Source organism: Corvus kubaryi, unplaced genomic scaffold (assembly GCF_017639235.1).
Source record: "Corvus kubaryi isolate FWS band 111438036 unplaced genomic scaffold, C.kubaryi_AGA036_p1.0 133, whole genome shotgun sequence".
In the NCBI taxonomy this organism is placed as follows: domain Eukaryota; kingdom Metazoa; phylum Chordata; class Aves; order Passeriformes; family Corvidae; genus Corvus; species Corvus kubaryi.
In genome coordinates, this window is record NW_024580667.1 from 10,730,887 (window position 1) to 10,749,700 (window position 18,814).

Consider the following 18,814-nt stretch of genomic DNA (forward strand, 5'->3'; position numbering starts at 1 on the left):
GACTTGACATATAGTACAGTGATCATAACCTTACTCTAGGCACAATAGGCTGCTTAATTTATAACTTCTTTTGGAAATAAAAATTCAACATCGAATACTTAGCGATGTCAAAGCTTCTGTATAAGAAACCCAGAAGTGCAGAAATGCTGTGTGAGCATTTATTAAAAGTAGCTCTGATTGCATTTTTCATTCCATAGTATGACTGATGACCTAGTTTTCTCTATATTGTTTATTTTGTGGATTTTTAGCTGCTAACATTACTGTCAAAGATACACGGTTATGAGAATACGTTAGCAGACTGATTTAAGCTAAATATTTTCTGTAATATTTGGACCAAAGGAAAAGAATTCTGTTCTAGAACATTCATTATCTGAAATAAATTCCAGAGAACAATGGCAATATATTAAATCTCCCTGTCTGTTGAGTGCCCATGTGTCTTCTTTTTGACTCATCCAGGCACGTGGCCAATGATGAGTATTTCTAAAGGGAAAAATTATCTTTTAAAAATACAGCAGAATATAGCAAGGACAGTGAATTGACAAAAATTGTTCTACCTTCTCTTGGTCGTCTCTCTTCTCCTTCTGGCTTTCCCCATTTTATCCTTTTAATTTGCCTATTTCTTCCACATGGTATCATCCATCCCTTCTAGCTACTTAATTCAGTGAGGAATGGGAAACTGAAGCAAGTAGAACTTGAGCTTGCCATTATCCTAACGTATTGGTTTGCGTGGTATTGTGTACAGACATCTTATCATCTTTTCGTTTCTTCTGTTTTTAAACCATTTTCTTGTGTGGATGTGCCTGACCCACTGTGTTACTCTAAAGATGGGAATTGATCCCATGTGATTAATCTGTTACCTCTTTTGGCCTTCTCTAGGCTGATGTTCACAGCTCTGTTGTAGCTTGTGCGAACTCACTGCAAATTTACTCAGCTAATACCACCAGAAGTGCTTGTCTAGACACTTGGCAAATGTTTGTGGTGTATATTCAGACACATCCGAGTGTAAGCAGTGAGTGTGTGTGTTGTGGACCACATTTTTCAGGCTACTTTTTTACGTGGTGGCTCTTAATTCAAACCCACATCGCTGTGAATTGTTGTGGATGCACTGACTCTGCTCTGTGCATGCCCTTGGTGCAGAGGCTGTGCTGCTGCCCTACCTCTGCTTCCTGCCGCCTGGTAGCAAGGCTTCACCATCACAGATCAGAGTGTGCCTCTGGGGTCTCTAAAACAGGCAGTGAGTTGGGTTTTCTTGATTAACACAGGTTAACATGAAATAAGACTACGGAAAATTCAAAGGCTGCACTAGACAATTCAGAGAGAGAAGCATTTTTCTGTGTGGATCTTCCTGGGGTCTTGCTGAATGAGCGTTACAACATTTTCTTTTCTCTTATGTCATGTGTACTTGTCAGCACTACTCCCTGCTCTAGAAGGAGGTATGTAAATGACATGTCCTCTATCACATTGCCTTAAATTTAGTTTTTCTGCACTACTATGAATGTGAAAAATTAATTTCAGGAATACTAATTCGTTCATTTCAGTTCCCACACTTAATGTATTTGGTGTTTTTTTACTTTTTTTTCTTTTTTAAAAACATTTATAGTCATGCTGAGTCTTTTGTCTATTTTTTTGGTTTATCCTAGACACATGGAAACACATTTCTAAAAGTTGAATAGAAGTATATCAATACTGTATAGGGCTTTCTGTGGATTTATCCACCATGTTTTAAGTTAAACTGGGGGATTTATTTATGTTGCATATTCTTTCATTATGTGAGTTTGTCTACAGAACAGAAAACATCAAAATAAAGGTTTTTATTCAAGGAAGTATTGTGAGGTTTCCTCCTTTCCTTTTGTAAAGGATATGAAACAGTGAAAAACCACAGACACTAAAACCTCTTAATATGAAGAATATAGTCTCTCTAAAATCTAGGTAGCATTTTCTTGCATCTAGATCCATATTCTATGAATCTTTGATGTGACATAAAATTGTAACTGCTGAGGTGGAGAGTGGGGCAGGAAGTCACAGAGAGCAGCAGCTGTCTGTTATCTTTCCTCATTTCTATCCTAGTCCTTATGGAGGGAAACCTCTTTTAGGATTCTTTTATTTCTATTTTTTCTAACTACATTTTAATTTATTAAACCCTTAGGTTAATCATACAACAAAGATTTAAAATGAAACAGACCCTGTAAGTGAGCAGTGGTGCATATTGCAGGTGTGTAGGCATCAGAGAGCATTTTCCTTTCCTCACCTGCCTGACCCTAACCCTTCTGCAACTTCCTCAGCCTCTCCTTGACTCCTTCCTACCAGATGTGTCTCCCTGCCTAAGCCTATGCTGTTTTGTGATGGTTATCTCATGCTTTGGGGAGTGGAGACCTTATTTTCCAGTCCTGTCCCCTTTAAAACAATCTCGGTTGCTGGGGTTACAGATTACACGTTGAAAGCATGGTACTTACACAACCACCCAGTGGGAACCCAGATAACTACTGGATATAAGATTTTCTTTCATCTATCCCTTACAAGCCTTAAACCTATTTTGTTATGTTATTTGCATCTCCAGGTTAAAGTGGACATTTTCACCTTAACTGCAGTCTTCTTACTATGCATATTTTTAAAGACCATGCTTATTTTTTATGTTGATTCAGGAGCCCCAGTGACTCTGCTTGTGCTCTTCACTGCCCTAACAGAAACTAACACAGCATCTCTGTATGAGTTTGGGTGGGCAGTTATGTTAGAAGGGTGAAAAGATTCCTCTGCTGCTGAATGCTGGTCCCTGAAGGCAGGATGTAAGTCTGTAATGTGGTTGTTTTGCCATTTTCCCCAGCCACTGAGGCAGACAGTCAAGCAGTGCCTTTAGCTCGTAGATTTGATTTATCAATTAGGCCAGGAGGATTTATTTTCAGTTCGCAAAGTGAATCCAATCTATCAGCATAGAGGGTGGTAGGGAGCATGTTCAGGTGGTGAAAACTGATTGATGTGGTATGTTTTTGGCTCCTCAGCATGCCCATGCTTGAGAAGGCAGTGCAGATAGCAGGATGAGACCAGCTAATGTCTGGAGCATCCTATTAGCCTGGGCCACGTACCATCCCATCTTGATCCAAATAGCCTCTGAAATCAGCAGAACCTTGTCAGTGTGAGACTGTATGCAACTGTGCAAAGCCCACCAGACTTGGGTCTATGCCACTGGAGCATGGGAGCAGCTCAGCAGTCTGCCCTGCTGACAGAGCAACTGCAGGTTGAGATATCCACCCCTGCAGGGATTTTGAATTCATCCTTTATTCATAATGTGGCACTGCAGCTGAGGGATGCTGGTATAAATGTTACTGCTCTTGATGCCAAAAGTTGTTGTGCTTGTAGCTGGAAGAAGAAATGTGTTTGAATCTTTTCAAAATTATATACAGGTGTATTTGGTGAGCTGGGATTTGGATTCTGTAGGTGATGAGGAAACCACAGAGAGATTAAAATTAATACATTGCTGCACCAAGGTGGGCTTGTTTAGCTGCAGCACAGTTCCTCACTAGTGAAAAAATGTGGATTATGGGCTTTGATGGAGAAAGAGTTTTGTGCAATCTTTGAGTATCTGTCTCTAAATATGACATTTTGATTTCAAATCTGTGGTTGAGAAACAATGAAAATTTATTGAGCAAAACAGAGCAAGCAGAAACCTCCACCTTTAAACTAAATGGCCAAGTTAAACCAGCTGAGCTAGTAACCTTTCTGTTCTCCAGCTTTCCCCAGGTATTATAAGAAACTGCCTAAATTCAAAACCAACAAAAAAATCACATAGGTTATCATAATGTAGGAAAGCATTCTTTTCATGATGAGGGTCATAACTTTGCATCTTGACTGAATAATAATGAATCAAGTAAAGAATATTAACTAAAAACTAAGTTTTAATTAAATCCACAGCAGTTGCTATTTTTTCAATGTACATGGGAAGAGGCAGGGTATGATATATTTCCTTGATTGAAGAATTTTCAAGTTCCAGCTGGACAGCACTTTAATTAACTTCATCTTCTCCCTTTTCTCAGCTGAGGTCTCATTCCATTATGATTCTGAATCAATCTTAAATGTAACATTTTGGAAAAGACAGCTTTCTCACTGTGTGAATGCTAAATGTGTTTTTTCTTCAGTAGGCTGAAAACCTTCAAACTTGGTATTCTTAAGGTGGCAAATGTGGGGATGTGGAAAATCCAGGGTGAATGTGAGTGACGTGGGGAAGTCAGAGTGAAGATGACAGATGTGAGAAATGTGTCCCATAGAAGGCTGGAGTGCAGCACATGCTTTTAATGGAGCTACTTCTGTTTCTGCTGTTTGCCAGCTGTAGTGTGGCACTGGGGATCTGCTCAGTAAAATGATAACACTAGCACAACAAACTGTTTGTCCCTGGCTGGTTGACAAACCAAGAGCAGCAGTATCATTGCTGAACAAGAGCCCAGAATCTCCTCCTTGTCATCCTCTCACACTGAGCTAATTGCCAACAGTCGAAAGACAGCATCTATTTCACAGGTTAAAGTTGAAAGAATTTGTAGCAAGTACCTGAGAGCCCAGGTCGAGGTTTTCCTCAAGTCTGATAAAGGATGTAGATAAATCTTCATGAGGGCTTTGCACAACTCAGGCAAAAGGCTGGAGGAAGGGACTTGTCACTAGTGGCAGCCAACACCAATCCTTCCTTCCCTGACAGTCACTGGAAATGCATTTTATAGCACATTTCAGTGGGTAAAATATGACAGGTGCTATGCATGTAGTAACAATAATTTATCTTTTCAAACAGTTTAGATTTCAAGAGAATGACACCAGCCAAATGGGGTTGGCCTTTGTAAACTGATCTGTTGGGAAGGCTCGCTTGGAAAGACAAGTGCAATGAGTGAGTATCCACACCATGTTTTAGAGCTGTGACTTTATTTCTACTTGGAAGTGGCAGAATTAAGACAGACAGGGTGTCAGCAGACTAATAACATCTAAACCAGGCAGTTGTCTGTGAGTTTGGCGCATCAGAGAAGTCATGCCACACCATGTCACGTGTAATGTTAGGGAACATGATGTTTCAATTATTAAATCAAGGTTGATTTTTTTCCTCTGGATTTTGGTTTAGTGAGTTTCCCTTTTCTTCCCCTCATCAGTATTATAGATAGGATAGCTTGGGTCTCAGTGTTTTTTATGAAAGCTTCTATTGAGTCTTCCAATTATCTAATTTATTTGGATTATTACAGTTAGAGTTACTGAGATCTCAGAGGCAATACTAGTGCCAATTTATTTATTTTTATTTCTTTTTGTTAGTGCTGCTTGTAGTGTTACCTCTAGGACAAAAGAAGGGGAAGCTTTGAGTGGAGGTGTAGTTGTTTATCTCTCTCTCTTCCTTGCTGAGACAAAGTATGGCAATGCTGCAGTGCAGGGGTACTCGAGCTGGCATTAAAATAATTATGTTGGGCACTGGAAGCATGCTGGCTACAGCAGAGTGGAGTCAACTGCATTCTGATTTTCCTTGCCAAAAGGCTTAGCAGCTTGGGCACCAATGAACTAATAACAATAGCAGTGTCTGAATAGGATTTTATGGGGGTGTTGTGGTTTAACCCCAGCTGGCAACTAAGTCCCACGCAGCTGCTCACTTACTCCCCACCCTGCCTCAAGTGGGATGGGAAAGAGAATGGGGGGAAAAAAGTAAAACTTATGTGTTGAGATAAGAACAATTTCATCATTGAAATGAAGTAAAATATAGCAATAATAGTAATAAAAAGAATAGGGGGAGAGAGAGAGAGATAAAACCTAAAAGAGACTAATTAAACACAGTTACTCACTACCCGCTGACGGGTACCCAGCCCATCTCTGAGCTGCAGTCAGCTCCTTTCTGGGTAACTGCCCCAGTTCATATAGGGGGCACAGTGTTCTGTGGTGTGGAATGTCCCTTTGGTCAGTTTGGGTCACCTGTCCTGTAAACACTCCTTAGCAACAACCAAAACATCAGTGTGCTATCAACATTATTGTCGTACTGAAGTTAAAACAGCACTGTACCAGCTACTAGGAAGAAAATTAACTCTGTCCCAGCTGAAACCAGGACAGGGGGAGTTTGTCAGTCTGAATTTTTTCATGTTCTGTACATTGCTACCTCTCTTGCTTCTGTAACCTTTTATCTCTCTTTTCTAACTTCAAAGCTATTTCTCAAACCAAGGGGCTGTGCAAGAATTCTCATGGTAGACAAATCCAACACCTTACACAGAAAATAGGAGTCAAGTTGAATGAGAAGATGGGATGGATTGTGGTGATCAGGTGCAGAGCTCAAGCAACAGCAATTCAGCTGTCCCCATTTGTTCCCCTCCCCTACATTTCCCATGCCTGTTCTCCCATTTATCTTGATCACCTCCCTCTCTCAGTGTCTACTCAAATAATTTTGTACCCTGGTTACTTTTTCCTCACAAGTCTCTTTTGCTACCTCTGTATCCAAACTTGGTGTTTCTGATAGGGTTACCTAGCCAGTCATCTAGCAGTCCCTGGGACCTAGCAAGGGTTTACTCTTTAAAATGTGTTTTATTCTCCCCTCCATTATATGTGAGATTCCATAGAATCATGGAGTCATGTAGGTTGGAAATGACCATCAAGTCCAGCCATTACCCTAACACCACCAAGTCCTCTACTGAACCATGTCCCTAAGTGTCACATCCACACTTTTAAATATTTTAAATACCTTCCCTGGGCCACTTGTTCAAATACTTAGTAACTCTTTCGGTGAAGAAAGTTTTCCTAATAGCCAATCTAAACCTCCCACTTTGGCCATCTTCACATCACTCCCTCTTAACCATCTGTGAAATCTGGTCATCCTTCATGGTATCATCTGTATCGCTTGTTGACTTCTTGCTCTGTTTTCTGCCTTGATGAGTATTTTCTCATGGTTATTTCACTGAAAACTGAACCTCAGGGTATGGCCCAACCTTCTTCCAAGTGTACCTTCGCAAGCTGGAAGGGAGGACTCACAGCATGGTCACACAAATGGTGACATTCAGATGGCCACTGAGGAAATTATGTAAGAGAGAGGAGAAGACAGGAAGAGTCAGAGACCCTCGTTGAACAGGAAGATGTAGCAGGTTGATCCATAGAAAAGTCAATCCCCAGGAAAGTCAGTCCAGAAGCGTGCATACAGGCACAAAGAAGAGATCAGCTGCTGGAGGAAGGAGAACTGTGGAGGGCATCAGCTGCTTTGAAGTGCAGTGAGAATTAGCACAGTTGGGAAATGGGGTGGCAGGAGAGGAGAGAAGAACCACTAACCTGGCAGATACTGAAACACAGATTTAAAAGAAACATAAAGATTTTAGTTATAGGCTAGCTGTGTTGAAATTAGTTAGAATAGGAAGGAATTCGGGCCCAGCTAGAGTTAATTGGAATAGTTAAGAGAGCTGGACCTGAAAGGGTTTTCAAGGTGTTAGTAATGGATTACTGAATAACTGATGATTTGTCATTTGCATGTTTGCTTAGCTGTGCTTAGAACAAGGAACAGAAACATTGATAAGCTGGTCTAGGGAACCAGGACAATTACCAATTTCCTCCTTCTGTGGGAACTTATTCAAAAGTCACACAAGAAGAAATTTGGAGGTCACTAAAGTAATTAGGATTGTTAAAGTTCAGAAAGGCAAAAAGGTCAAAATGAGGAAGATGAGTTACTTCATCTTTTTTAGGATCACTGACCCAGTTCAAGACCACCGACTCCATTCAGAACACACCCTACGCATGCTTAATGACATTTAAGCTCATTTCCATACGAAGCGGAGAATGGGAGGTGTTAATGTTATGAATATACATTTGTATTTTGGATAGTCATAATTTTTGTAAATAAAAAGCTTTGTGTTTGCTTGGATCAGGGCCCTGTGTCTTAGGGAGCTATCCCACGCAGTGCCTGGCACCGAATAAAACATACACTTTCTAACTCTAAACTGTTAGAGAGTTTGTGTCCATTTCAGTTGGATATCGATATTAGATTGATATTCATATTTTGGTAAATCAATACAATTCCTACACTCAGGAGGGACTGCTGACCTGCACCAGGGGAGGTTTAGACTGGACATTAGGAAGCACTTCTTTACCAAGAGGGTGGTCAAACTCTGCAGCAGGCTTACTAGAGAAGTGGTGGATGTCCCCAGCCTGTCAGCATTTAAGAGTCATTTAGAGAATACCTTTAACAACGTATTTTACCTTTTGGTCAGCCCTGAAGTGGTCAGCCAGTTGAATGAGATGTTCCTTGCAGGTCCTCTACAAATGACACAGTCAGTTCTAAATATGTTAAGACTGGATATAAAGGATATTTTTAATCAAGAGAGGGGTGAGTGTCTGAAATATGCTCTCCAATACTGTTTTGACCACAGCAATCCTCAATACCAGCTAATGAAATTTACAAGGTAGCTTGATCAAGTGTAAGTGAATGTGTTTGCAAGTCTCCGTTAAATTTGTGATGTGCCTGTGATTTGATACCTAATGCTGGTGCCAAAACAGAGCATAAGGATTCAAGAATAAAAATTTTGTAAAGGGACTATGTTTTCTTCATAGATTTTTTATAATAGCAAATATAGACAGAAAATAAAATGTGTAGTTTCATTCCAAACCGGTGTTTTCTGTGATGTTCATAACATTTTTTCTTTTTATTAATAGTAATATTATTATTGAGGGTTTGAAGTATAGTAAGAAAGAACATTTTTGCTGTTAGTTTGAAGTTTCAACCTAGTTTTACTGTTTACAAGTAAAGACGAAACTTTTTTAAAGTGCTGGCAAGAAGGAACAGTAAGAGAAAACAACTTCGTCTTTTCCCCCACTGCCACTTCTATTTCCTCTAATAGCCTGCTGTGCTTGCCTGAGGAACTGGAGACCTTGCCATAAATTTTAATTCCTACAGAAAGGAAGCCTGACCACAGTTTTCTAGAACTAAACGTGTCTCAAGCCATTTTCATGTTTTCATGATTTTGCTTTCTCCAGCAATTGCATTCAGTGTCAGAGAAATGTGTTTAGTGAACAATGTTCTTTTAAGCAGTGAAGAAAAATCGGTAATTTAATTGAGAATATAAAAAAATATAGCAGACTGTGGACAAAATCATTATTTGCAGGATAGCATACAATACCTAGAAAATTTAAAACTACCTTTTTTAAAACTGAGAACTTAGACCTGGGTGAAGTGAAAGACATTTGTATTTAGTCCCAGCTCAAGGTATGGAGGAGAGCAGAGTCCTGAAAAACATAAAGCATTTAAAAAATTTTATTAGTATTAAAAAAACCCCTCCTAAACACATCTGAGTTTTAAATTTTTTCTTTGTTCTTAACATGAAAAATTAGGTGAGAGAAGTATGAAAAATGGAAATGCAGCAATTTAAGACTCATGTTAAACAGTTTGATTAAAAATTTGAAGATAAGATTTAGAATCTTGGCATTTGAATAATCAGCTCCTTCTGGTATCCTTTGCAGAAGGAAGTGCTGGATGTGCGTATAAAATGAGGATGAAATATGATATTAATTTGCACTGAAGTAGCAAATATTCTACAGAAGTCTCAGGTCATTAATCTATCTTCCAGCTAAGGGAACTACATTAATAGCTTATGGGATTTACAGGGCAGGCTTCAATTTAATGGTTCACCCAAAGTTTGGGAAAAATAGGAAAGGGCAGGATACTGGAGAATACGTTATATCTTGATGCATTAAAATCAATGGCAAAACTTTCTTGGCCTAAAATGGCCTCTAGATGGTTTCTAATTTCAGTGCTGCTGCTGAATGTTAATTGCCTGTCTGCAAAGTGGAAGGAACCATATTTTCCTGACAAGTGTTAAAACTGACTGTAATCCTCATAGCTCTGTCTTGAATAGGAAAATAATCTGAATTAACATTAAGCTTTAATTGCATTTTTGGGGATGAATGGGATGGGTGTTGTGTTTTTTAAAGTGTGGCTTCAGCCTAGAAAAAGACTCATATTTGCAGCAAATTAACAGAAGGTGCCAGGAGGGTCAGGAAGTTTCATTTGCAGTATTTTCTAAGCAGTTCTCATAGTTGGAGTCCTGCCTGTGTTTTGTCACCAGCACTAGTCACAATGTTCTTTAAACTATAATATTTCCCTGGGCTCTGAAGCCAGGTGAGAAACCCTTTTTTCATTTCTTGCTGTTGGAGATGGGGCTAACTTTGTAAAAGGTGAGAGGAGTGCATTATACAATTTGCAGCTGATTCATGAGAAGCCTCAGAAAAAGAACCAGGGAATAATGGCGTAACTTAATAGCTGAAATTCTGTCTTCACAGGGGAGAGTCACTAGTACAGCACCTATAAATCAGTGTTGGTGCAGTGCATCATCAGATATGCAACCTTTTTTAACGTGATAATTCCCATAATTTGGGTATTGACCTTGTTCTATGTTGTACAGACTTGTAATCTGTGTTTTTCTGAGTGATCCCTACAGGTGGGACATTTCTAATGTGAAGTCACACTGTGAGACACCTCTGAGTGTGCTGGGAAGATGGAATTATAAATATTCATTGCTCTTGCAACCTTGGGCAATGAATGTTTCAAATTTTATAAGCTAAGCAGAACTGGGCCTAGTCAGAGAGAAAAGAAAACCTCAAAACTTTGGTAATTCCAGGTGATAAATGAAGCAGAATGGGTAAGAAAATGAGAGGTTTTCTGCTAGGCTGATTTTGAGCCAACATGCTAATTTGATTAGGAGAAGTACATAAGCACACTATAAAATCTAATCACTTATGACAAAACCAAGTCAGGCTGGATTTCCCTCCCTTGGAAATACAGTAACTGCTCTGTGGTCCACTCTCATCCCTGAGGAACCAAACACCATGAGCTGTGGATTCATGTCACAGTTTGCATCCAGGAACAAGCCTGTGTGCTGTCAGGCTCCCCCGGGCTGTCCCATCCCTTCCCATGGGGGGACCCCGATTACCAGCCATGGGAAGTACAATTGGAGAAGTGAACACATCATCAGCCTGGAGAAGAATCTGGCTTGGATCACATAAAATGCCACTAGCGGTTTCTTTCAACCACATGTCTGGCAAGCAGGGCATAAAGGGCAGCAGGAGCTCATTTCATTCCTTTCCTGCTAAATTATCCCAGGTACAGAAGAAGGACTTGCTAATGCTTGGCTCCTGCCTGCGCTCTGCAGTGAGACATGGCAAAGCCTAGTCCTCAAGCCTCCTTCCTGAGATCAGGTACAAATGCGTTTGGGGCTTTTTGTTTCTTAAAGGGTAGCTTTGCAGATAAAATATCCCAAAGAATACTGTAATCTTATATGCCTCCCTTAACCACTGATAGAGTCTGCAGGTATATGTGACAGGTTCCACCAGGTTCATGGCATCACCCCAATGGAGCCTGAAAATCATCACCCAGTGCAGCTCAGAGTGTCATTGTTTCCCCACTGGGTTGATACTCCTGCAGTGTGCCTTCTGGCACAGGTGAATTTCCAAATGTCTGCACCACCGGCTGTTGAGGGCTCATACTCCTCACTCCCTCTCTCTCTTTTTTTGGGTTTTTTTTTTTTGTTTGTTTGTTTGTTTTCTTTAAACTAGGAAAGATCACGTATCAGTATGTTTTAATATCAAAATATCATCATATTTTCACGTAATTAAATCACTCTTTCCAGTCGGCTCTGGAGTTCTCCTTTAAAGCACAAAAAGCCTCTCCTTGTTTGTGACATGTTAAGCAGCGTGAATTCGGTGGAGAAACTGGGGATGGCTGCCTTGAGGGCAACTGGGAGGAGGGAGTTCTCAGGATCTGTCACTGTGGAACATGGTAGCATAAAACATAAAAATGGATTCAAAATGTAGATCCACCTCCATGCAAAATGTAGATCCACCTCTTCTGCTAAAGCCTTTTTTTCCTCTCTGTGTGAGATCTTGGTGTTGCTGGGGGAAAACAAGAAGAGAATTTTGAAATTAAATGGATGAGAATTTGATAATCGCCAATGACCTATTTTCTTATAAGATTATGGAATTGTGCAAATCAGTGTGTTTTTTATAACGACTAGAGTATGAGAGTGCCTAAATATGTACAGCTGGGACAGCCAAGGCAAGAGCTGAGTCTGGGACTCCTCCCTCTGTCTCTGTCTTGCTACTTCTTTTAGAGAAACAGAATTTTGTTGAAAACTCCTGGAGAGCATACTTCTGTCACTTTCCTTTCAAGTTCCATCATACTTTAACTTTTGGAAAGTCTTATCCCTCTGCCCAGGGGCAACCAACCTGAGATGGGATCCTCGGGATTATCTCAGTGAAACACAGCAGGTAGTTCTTCTATTTTTGATGCTATGCCAATTTTGTATCCTTTCCCAGGGTGCCAGTTCAGCTATTTATGAAACTGCAGGGGAAAACAAGTAGTGAAATGCTGGAAATTATAAAAATTATCCTTTTAACGATTTTTATCATTATCATGAACCTCAAAAAAGAGGGGGAAGGGGGAAATGTTTTAAATTCTTCTCCCTGCTGGACAGACAAAGATGTTGGACCATCTCCTTTTTTGATGTCATAGGCCCAAAGAATAATATTTTTGTAAGATACTCTCCTTCTGCTTAGGGCTCTTTAACAGGGCTTAAAAATACCTTCTTCCAAAAAAATATACTGTGTACTTGAACAAAGTACAAAGCAAGTGGAGAGATGGTTAAAGTCACAAAAATCTTTGCCCCCAGGATCTGGCCTGCAGCTTGTCCCCCCTAAGCTTATGTGATGATTCATATGCATTTACATTCCCTGAGCTTCACATGGCATCTGCTGCTACACATTTGTTGCAGGATTTTGTCTTTGAACAGCTGGTGACAACCCACTTCCTCTTGCTTTCTTCAGCAGAGATTTTTCAATTGTTTCTTGCTGTTTTGATGTGGGACCCAGTGTTGGAAAAACAAGCCCATTTACCCTGATTAGAACCAGCCCTTTAAGCACTTGCCAATTAACAACCCATTTGTTATTTTTCTAAGGACCGGGAAATACTTTCCGTTTCTCTCCTTTCACTTTATTCAGCTGCAATTCCACATAAGCAGAACAAAATCAAGAACTTCTTATATAAACTGTTATAAATATTTCCCTTGTTCTCCCCCTTCTTTTAGTTCTACAGAGTTGGAGAGGAGGGCATCCTTTGCTTTCTTCAGGCTAATCTTAATTAGCTTGGTGTCATGATAATCATGCTCCCTCCTTACACTGCCGCTGCCACTAGTGACGTGTTATACATATGCCTTGCTGAAAACCAAACAGAACATCACATTAGCAACAATGATACAAAAAAAGATTTCTTTTTGTTTCTTGATGCCAATTATACTAACAGGCACTAAGAAAAATAATATAACATGCATGTGTTTTTAGCAAAATTAGAGATGGTCTGGTTTGTGCCAGTCAAGTACATTCAGTGAAATGTGTTTTTAGCAAAATTAGAGATGGTCTGGTTTGTGCCAGTCAAGTACATTCAGTGAAATCTCCTTTCAGGGATTTGATCTCAGCTATATCTATGAAATCATACACTATGGTTTTATGCTTTTTAAAAATGTATGTACTAAAATTCAGCTGAATGCTGAGCTACTGTTTCTACTTTTTGTCCTCTTCTTCAACACATTCAAATCTCCTTGCTAGGGACCACTTTTTTTACATAAATATTTTAAGGAAGTACTGAACTTTCAAATGAGATCATCTTGTTTCCATTTTTGAAAATACAATCACTTATCTCAGACAACTCCAGGAGCAGTTACTTGAAAAACTGCATATAATTCCATCAGCCCTAAAGGTAAGGGCTCTTCTGCTTCAAAATGCTTGCTGTGTTTGTTACTGATTCAATGACTTTGCTGTTCTGCAGGAATTTTCCAAATGGGGGGGGGGGTTTCCCCTTTTCATAATTCAAGTTGAAGTTACAATCTATTTTTTAGCCTGTGCTGTTTATTCCCATAAATAGTATCTGCTCATATCTTCACCTATACTTTGCCAGTCCCTTAAAGCACAGGTATACTTATGGTACGTGGCTATTTACGTGTTCTGCACCTCTCTGCAGAGGAGGCTTTAACATCTGCTGCATGCTCTGAATTGAGTTTTCCTTTGCAAATGCCACAAAGCACCTGACTACAAAGGAAGGGGTTTTCTTGGAGAGTCGCACTTGCTTCCTACCTTTATTGGATATGTTGCAAGTTCTTCTCTAATGAAGAGTTCCTTGGATCCTGGATTTAAATACTAAACAGGCACATATATTTACTGAATCATTGCCAAACTTGGGGTTTTTATCTGTTTGTTTCCTGTGGCAAGGAAGGATTTCAAATCATTTTGCTGCTCAGGGGAAATTGAAAACAGGATTTATTTTTGGTTCTCATTTGACTCCTCAAGATGGATCAGTAGAAACCTGTTATAACACTAATTTACTTAAAGGTGTATTATGTGCACTTTGCTAAAATGCTGAGGGGAAAAAAAGCTTTGCTTTTGCAGTTGTTTGGCCTAAAGCCAAGATTCTCCATGAAGCTGTATGAAGAAGCCAGAACATTATTATCCACATCTTTTTATGCATACAGTATAACTCATTGGCTAGACAATCTGTGCCTGTCTTAAAATATATTTAAAAAGACAGAAGAGGGCTACAAATAAGTCAAAGATGCACCCTTGTTTTCATAGCTGTGCAAATCAAGGACTGATGTGGAGCATTTGGATGAATCTTCTCCCCAGACCTGATGTCAAAACAAAATATTACTTCCTTATAACCAGAGATTAAATATTTCTCATTTCCTGAAATGCAGTGCAACTGTAAAAAGAGGTGCTAAAAGCCTCAGTGGTTGGGTTTTTGTTTGTTTTTTTAACAACCCATAACGGTTAGTTGCACATAACTAATTGTTAGATAATTTTTGCTGTATTAACTGTAATTTCCTCTTAAGAACACCTTCAGCCCGTGGTACTCTACAGCTTAATGCATGACATTTCTTGGTGCATGGGACAGACAGTATTGGTAAGAATTTAGATTGTGGCAACCTGTGTTATGCCTGCTCTATGAATAGCAGTGTCGTTTGTCATGCGTTTGAGCAGACTGTCTGTACAACACAGGCGATGACAAATTCTAGGTTGAGATAGATTTGTCCTCTAGTTCACAGACTGGCTCTCTTTTCCCCTGCATCGTTGTTCATCTCAGGCTAACCCTTCTGCACCCTTTCCATTCTCGGAGAGGAGAGAGATCTGCACATAACTGGATATTCAACACCTGTGTTTCAATTATCATATTATATGAAGAATCTGGTGCTTCACTTTATGTTCCTCAAGTAGTTATCTTGATTATTTGCTACTGCAGAGCTGCGGTAAACTTGTTTGTTTCTCCTTTTCTCTCTGCCTGAATTTGATTTCAAAAAGCAATCTCAGATAAAGGAGAGATTTCAGAGTCCTAATCACATGCTGCTGTGGTTGGCTTTGTTGCTGCAACTGGCAACAAAGAGTATACCTTATACTATATGAAATGCCAAGAGCAGAATACATTATTTTTATTGTTATGTTTTTGGGGTTTTTTTGTGAGCTCTTCCAGGACAGACATATCTGAAAGCCACGATAGTTATATTCAGCAAGAATTTTGTATAATATTTAATTACAAGACATACATGTATGGGAGAGTTTTGTGGTGAGAAAACAGCTCAGGGCACATTCAACAACATATTACTTCTTTTTCTCTCTTGTCAATTACCTTTGAGTCATCCTGCTTGCACAAGTTACAGGTCAATAAACAGATTTCAAAGCAGAATCTGGCATCTGCTGAGACACTAACTTCATCATGGGCTTATAGAAAGTGCATATTTTTTCATCATCTTTTTGTCCTAATATGATTGTTCTTCTAATTTTCTTCTACAGAAGGATCCTAATGCTCATTCAGTGTGGTTTCACTTAAAAAATTTCTGCACGTCCTTGTTTTTGGTCAGCGTGCACCTTTCTTCTGTGTGTATAGTGCTGGGTAAGAATTACTTCATTTGTACAAATTGCAAAACTCATCAGGCCCAGAAGGGCCAAATTTTATCACAGAAGTTTGATAAGATGGGTAGACTCTCATTATAGAAAATAATAATAAATTTAATGGACTTCTGTGTTTCATTATGTGTTTCATTATGTGTTTCATTATGTTTCATTTCATTATGTGTTCTGGAGCTTACAGAGTACTCATTTATTTTATTTGTTTCAATAACATTATGGTGTGCTGTGTGTTCTAGTCAATGTCAGTCATTATTAAGTAGAGAATTTCTATTATTGAATAGAGAATTTCTATCCTTTTTCATCTTTGGTTTTGATGTAAAATTAGGGAAAATTTTGAAATGCCAGACTTCCATTAAATTGGAACAGAAAGGTTGGACATTTTCAACTGAAAGGAAATTCTTTTAAACTCCTCAAATGGAAGACTTTTGCTTTGCAAATTTCTGTAGCCTAAAGAGAGTTGTAACACTGGCCCTTATTCAATTTCATGGTTCCCAGCTGCTCCTGCAGTTCCAAAACTGAACTATAGGATTCTTATACTTACCAATGGAAGATCTGCATCCTGAGAAATACAGCTCATTACAGCTGGAGTCCTATAAAGATCTGTGCCCTGCAAAGAGTAACAGCAGGAATTAGAAAGTAAACAGTGTAAATACAGGGAAATATACTGGAAAATATGGAAAATCTAGTATATTTTCCAGTAAATGGAAATTTTTTTCCAGTATATAGAAAAAATATATCCCACAAGTGTGTCTCCTGAGCCTGGAGAACAATAGTTTGTACAGATTTTAGGGAGAAACACACTGCATCAGAGTGGCCCAGTGCAGAAAAACATGCTGACCAAATCTTAGTGAAATTGTTGAATGAAAAATTGTCTGGAATGCAGAGCTGGGTTTGCAGGCAGGGCAGCCCAGGTTTATCTCCAGGCTAGATCAAGTAGTGGTACAATTTATCCGGTGCAAAGTGAGAGATGAGAAAGGGTCCAGGCTTGACCCTGGGCCTTTTTTGAGGAATCTGCTGGGTCTAATCACACAATCCATGAGCACAGTCAGTAGTTCCCAAGAGAGCATGTACAAAACTCTTAGAATCGCATAGGTTGGAAAAAAAGTTCAAAAATCATCAAGTCCAACTGTACTTGGCCTCCAGATACCATATAACCATATTTAATAATGGATACTGTACCTTCCAATTTTTTAGGAAATAGTTTCAGTTTAACTCCATCTCCAAAGATGGCTGCCAGATTTAAATAAAAACAAAGAAATAAAAATGGGAGAATGGGAATAAATAAATAAATAAATAAAGCATTAGGTGTTTTTTAATTGTTTCTCTGTTGATATCTCAGATAAAATATGACAAGTCTTGTGCACCTGAAACGTTCATCTGACAGATGAAGAAAAGATAATGCTAGGTCTTTTATTGCACTTGATTTTATTTTTTTCCCCCCAAATAATCAGCTTACTCTTCAGAAACATGCAAGAGAAGTTATGTAGGCCTCAATTTCCGTTGGACAAAAGTATTTTGAATCCTTCAAAGGAAATCATACATTTGGACACAATAAGCCACAGATGACTTTTCATTTTCTTCTTCAAACATATTCTGGTGAAAGGCCTGCTGACCTTTTGTGATTGATTGCTTCCTGAGAATACAGTGAATTTCCCTTTCATTCTTCCTTCTCTCTGGAGATCTGTTTGTCTTCTGTTTAGAGGGAGTAAATCACCTGCATCTTATTTCCTTGGATTGAAGAACCCGACTAGCCCCTCATCACTTTGACTTTTTCTCTTCCACCATCATATGCTTTCATGGGCAAATCCACCCATCAAAAGCAAGGAGTAGACACCTAGGATTGTATTGTAAATTATTTTCTAGATTCATGTTAAAATATGGGAAAGTCTGCTGAACTGCATTATACCAAGAATTTATCAGGTAAAACCAAGATGTTCTGGGAATTCAGATACATACAAAAAGTTGTAATATAGACTTCACATTTATTCTTAAACATGCAGAACTTTGTCTATGTCTTCATAGACAAGCATGTACACAATTTTATTGTAGACACTAAAAAGTCATGACCTGACCTTTCACTCCCCATACTGCTATTTGTTCCATGTCAGCAGCCTCATAAGCTACAGCTTGTCACAAGCAAGAGACAAATGCTTAGAGAGTTTTCCCTCTGTTTGATCCCTGTAATCAACTTTATTTCCTCTACAGAATTTCAATTATCCCATTAAACAATGAGTCAGGATGCTTATATTGATACAGGTGCCTTAATTGGTTAATTTGTACTCGTGCCAGCCCCAGCTCAGTATTTGTTTCTCTGAGGCCTCACTAGACAGCCACAGTCCCTCCTAAGCCCTAATGGTAATTCCTGGCAGGTGTAGTGCTGGAGCACAGCATTTAGGTGCACCCACAAGCCCCACACACCACACACTATTTAGCCGTATATATGCTTTGCTGCTGAGCTTTTATTTTCTTCTACATTGTAATTTCTAACCTATTTAGTTTTAATTATAAGACTGTGACTATACAGCACTGACCGTATGCTTCTAAAACCCATTTGCAAGAAAAACATCCTAATAATATTGCTTTTTTTTAGTAGCACTCCAAAGCAATTAAACACCTATTAGGTGCCAGTGAATTCTGCTTGCAGTCTATCATATGCACATTTATTTGCATATGCTGTCCTCTGAGTGACATAATTTTCATTATTGACTTATGAGGATAGAAATAATAGACAGACTATTTACTAAACTGTCTTTAACTCTGCATCAATGAAATTGCTAATTAAATGTGTAACAAGTTTCGCTGACATGAACGGGGAGATTTTAAAATCAAGGTGAAGAGAAGGACAAACATTCATCTGTGCTCTCTAAGACTCTCTCACCATGGCAAGAAAACATGT

The 18,814-nt window shown here is 39.0% G+C and overlaps 2 long non-coding RNA genes across 2 annotated transcripts in view; one reads left to right on the forward strand and one right to left on the reverse strand.

Annotated features, from left to right (window-relative positions):
• The window catches only part of LOC121668436, a 203,741-nt gene that overhangs the window by 136,925 nt on the left and 48,002 nt on the right, over positions 1-18,814 (forward strand). The window contains exons 12-13 of the long non-coding RNA XR_006017377.1: positions 4,772-4,864; positions 6,150-6,264. This is a non-coding gene — a long non-coding RNA (uncharacterized LOC121668436). The remainder of the gene's footprint in view (positions 1-4,771; positions 4,865-6,149; positions 6,265-18,814) is intronic.
• On the reverse strand, positions 7,937-16,677 carry LOC121668447. The gene is made up of 3 exons (XR_006017380.1): positions 16,460-16,677; positions 12,196-12,310; positions 7,937-9,201 (listed from the first exon to the last, which is right to left on the reverse strand). It is a non-coding gene; the product is annotated as an uncharacterized LOC121668447 (long non-coding RNA).